This window comes from Alosa sapidissima, chromosome 17, assembly GCF_018492685.1.
Source record: "Alosa sapidissima isolate fAloSap1 chromosome 17, fAloSap1.pri, whole genome shotgun sequence".
Lineage (NCBI taxonomy): Eukaryota > Metazoa > Chordata > Actinopteri > Clupeiformes > Clupeidae > Alosa > Alosa sapidissima.
Window position 1 is genome coordinate 23757794 of NC_055973.1, and position 5000 is coordinate 23762793.

Consider the following 5000-nt stretch of genomic DNA (forward strand, 5'->3'; position numbering starts at 1 on the left):
AGTTGCATCATTATTAGTCCAGTGATACTCTTTAGCTGCATATGTGTGGTCATCTGAATTTACAGTCCACGCACGCACGCACGCACACACACACACACACACATTGCACATAAATAGAAAGTGGTAGTGACTTCCCTTTATGGCACAGCACGGTAGTAATAGCTTCCACTGCACTGTTGTGTCTCCTTTCCTGACTTCCATACACACTGTGCAGCCTGCTCATGTTCCCCTGTGTCTCTGAACACTGGTCCTCCCACCTCACTCACAGCATTGAGCCACTCTCTCCCCACAACACACACACACACACACACACACACACACACACACACACACACACATACACACACACACACACATGCTCTCTCCCCACAAACACACACACACACACACACGCATGCTCTCTCCCCACCAACACACACACACACACACATACACACATGCTCTCTGCCCATAAACACACACACACACACATGCTCTCACCCCACAAACACACACACACACATGCTTTCTCCCCACAACACACACACACACACACACACACACACACACACACACACATGCTCTCTGCCCATAAACACACACACACACATGCTCTCTCCCCACAAACACACGCATAGACACACACACACATGCTCTCTCCCCACAAACACACACACACACACACACACACGCTAATGCAGACATGCTTGCAGAGTTACAATACTCAGTAGTCACAGGATAATACATGTCAGCACACAAGTCAAACACATAGATCTTACAAGCACAGTCAGCAGAGACAGACCACCATGACACACACACACACACACACACACACACACACACACACACAAACACACACACACACACACGCACACACACGCACACACACACACACACACACATGCAGGAGCTGCAGAGGAGGAGGAGGTGGCACAAGGCGAGATATTAAGAGAGAGATGACCGATGTTCTTGTCAGACTGTGGCGGCAGACGCTTCCCTGTGAAATGTGGCTTTGTGATGGTGTGGGAGGAGAGAGAGAGAGAGAGTGAGAGAGAGAGAGAGAGAAAGAGTACTGAGGCAAATAGGATCGGAAGAATAGATTGAGACAGCTGTGATTTGTTGGTTGGTTTAAAGAAAGACAGCCATATTAAGACACACACACACACACACACACACACAATTACGCGCACACACACCGTAGATGAATTAAAGTAATGGGTCCAACAAGCCAAACAAGCCTAACAAACAGAGATAATGCTTGTCTTTGTTATCTTTCTTGTCAGAAACACATCCTACACACATACACACACACACACACACACACACACTCACCGAGCTCACATGTATACACACATGCTACCAGACAGCTATTTAACAGCAGGTGATTAGACATATGGATGCAGCAAACAGAAAGAAAATATGTTTTCAAAACTTTTCTCTAAATCAATTGGGCTGCTGTACAACAAAGTTCTTCTTATATACTCAGATCCCTTCCAAGACAAATGGATGTTCTCCAGAGAGACAACGAGTGTTCCAAACACAAAGGCATACCACACATACAAACACACACACACACACACACACACACACACACACACACACACACACACACACACACACACACACACACACACACACACACACACACACACACACCCAGACATGCAGTATATATATATACAATCGCAGAAGACTGACCGGTCTTTCTTCTCATTAATACATCTAAAAATGAATTAATCTAATGCAAATTTACACATAGACAAAGGCTTACTCGCCAACTCACACACACACACACACAAACACACCCATACACACAGGTGCCACTGCACTGAAAATGGCTTTCTGTTTGAACAGCACCATGAAAATGAATGTAGTGCATTCCCGCAGGAGTCTAGATATGATCTCTGCGTGTCTGTCACAGAACTCCCCGCTCGTCTAAAAGCACAAGACTGATTGGCTCCCACAGAGCTGGGTGTGTGTGTGACTGTGTCTGTCTCACGGAGACGGTCGCCCGGGGAGGTCCACCATTATTTACAGCGTTTTAATGAAATGCTTTAAAACACTTTGGCGTCCTGAAAGTGAAGAATCATCTCCAAAAATAGCCCTAATTTCCCCTGATATATGTTCTAAGAGAGAGAGAGAGAGAGAGAGAGAGAGAGAGAGAGAGAGAGAGGGAGAGAGAGAGAGAGAGGGAGAGAATCTCCTGTCTGTATTCTCTGGTGGTGTAGAACATTTGGGCCAGATAGCACTTTACTGAGAGGACACCATGCTCACTCTCCTGTACTGAAACATGTTTGCCTGTTTGGATACACACACACACACACACACACACACACACACACACATACACAAGCACATGCACACAAGCGCACGCACACACACACACACACACACTGTTATCAGTCACACCAGTCAAGTTGTCAGGCCTGTCGCCTTCCCCTCTCCCATCTAAATGGATGTGTTTTGGCTTTTCACAGTCTACCAGCTGTCATTTAGATGTGCTGCGTGTGTCCTGTCCCATGTGTATGAGGTGCACTGTCCTCTCTGTCCTCCAAATGCAGTGTGTGTGTTTTGTCTTCTAGACATGGAGTGTGTCTAACGCACCTTGCCTCCCCTCACACAAATTAGGAGCTTGCACCCTGTAAACATGTTAGTCTTCTTTGCTGCTCTCAAAAAATACGGAGTGTCCTCGGGAAGGTATTGTGTGTATTGTGCGTGTATGTGTTATGTCCTTTCTCTGTTGTGTGTCCTCCGTGTGTGTGTGTGTGTGTGTGTGTGTGTGTGTGTGTGTATGACTTGAATGATTAGATAACCTAGCGGTGGAAACCTGCTTTTTCTCTCATGAACCTGTCGTCCTTTCATGTACTTGCTGCCTTGATCGCAGTAAACACGTTATGCATTAATAGACGTTTGTTGACACAATGAAGGAAATGGAAAGAGGAGTCACTGTGTAAGTCCTTATCACCTCCCTCCTGCTTCATGAGGACTTTTAGAACAGCAGGAGCTCAGACACACACACACACACACACACACACACACACAAAGGGGCCCTATGCACTACTGGCCACCATTAAACTTCTTCCTGAGACCTGCAGTTGTTAATCGGTCTGTCAATTACTGGCTGATAATTGGAAATTTCAAACACCGTGATGCGTACCAGCGATTGCACTTCCTCACATTAACAAACTCAATAAACATTCCATTCTGTCCAACATTCTTCACGCTTGGTCGTTCCAGATAACGGTTATGCGTTGCATAAAATAGCTTGACCTTCAATGTAAATCCTTCAGTGTAAGACACAGGTATGCTTGCTTGGGAACCTATGTACTGTTGTGTGTGTGCATGTGTGTGTGTGTCTGTGTGTGTGTCTGTGTGTTTGTTTCATTACATTACTCAGAAATAATCAATCTTAGATGGCCAATTCCAGGCAGCCAGGCCACACAGAGTATAAAGCATGTTATTTCAGATTATAGGAGGATTTAGCAAAATCATGTCTTTCATATGCTGATGGTATAACCATGTTTATTCCACAGACCAAAAGCCTTTTCAGTTAGTAAAAAAAAACGGTACACAATGGTTCGACCGTGGCTGACAAAAACGTATCTAAATAAAGTAAGATAAATACTAGCTTAAACAAAATGTATCAAAAGGAAAGATATGCCACTCTTCCTGGTCTCTGAGACCTGCTGCGCAGGAGGGTTGGGTGTACTACTCTCCCCTTTATTACACAGAATCTGAAGAACTGTCATGAGGACTCTTAATAAACATTTTAAAGGTTAAAATTGGGCTGTGCTAAAATATGATGGTTGTTGACACAAGTTTGTGCCAAAACATTTAGCACTAAGTAATGCTGTCCTCATACATTAGCAAGTCATGGCTGGCAGGGATTGTGAGTGTGTGTGTGTGTGTGTGAGAGAGAGAGAGTAGAACCAGCAGCCATGTGTGATAATCAGCTCTTACACCTGTGAGTTTTCTGTGTGATTATGTGTGATGTGTGTGTGTGTTTGTTTGTGAGAGAGAGAGAGAGAGAGAGAGAGAGAGAGAGAGAGAGAGAGAGAGAGAGAGAGAGAGAGTGTGTGTCCCCTCAGCGTGTGAGGTTTGTGGCTGAATTAGCATCTGCTGGACCATACAGGAGCAGATTCCCTTTCACACTCATGCATCTTCATTAGCTCACACACTTACTGCTGAGCAAGCTGCCACACACACACACACACACACACACACACACACACACACACACACACACACACACACACAGACATCTCTGTTAGCCAGATGCTCATTTAAGTGTCACATTAGCAAAGGGCTCTGATGAAACAAACACAAACAACGCCACAGCACAGAGCCGGTTTAACCATAGGACATTTTGTGGACACTGGTAGGCTAACATGCTAATTCATCACACAGTTGTTGCTAAAGTACCAATATTGAAACAATAATAGCAAAGAGATCTTGACATCAGCAAAGACAGCGTCACTTTATTCAAATGTGCATATATGAGTGTGACAGAGCGCTGTCACTACGGTTGAGTGTGCGCTCTGACTGCCATACCAATGCATTAGCATTATTTATTTATTTATTTAATTTTATTGTGCACTGATTACTGACTGCTGGCTGATGTATGAAATACAATCTTATTTTTATGTGAACCATAAGAATGACAAGAATAAACTATCTATCTATCTATCAATGAGCCTGGCTCTTTGCCGTTGCAGTGAAGTTTGCTCCTCCGGAGACCTGGATCTGAGGCCGGGTGGGGTGACTGCTCTCTTTCTTCGCTGCAATGAGGCAAAAGTCAATCTGTATATAATAATCAGGGATGTAGTGAAGGCTAAACGCACGTAAACACAGTTCATCCACCTTTGAAATTTCAAAAATAAAGTTTATCCAGCTCTTATTAGAGTTTATCCACCTCTCAAAAGAGTTTATTCACCAATTGGAACTTTTAACATTCAGAAATCATACTGTATTATCCAAATTCACAACATGTACACTTAACATCAACACTCTAGGAACCATTT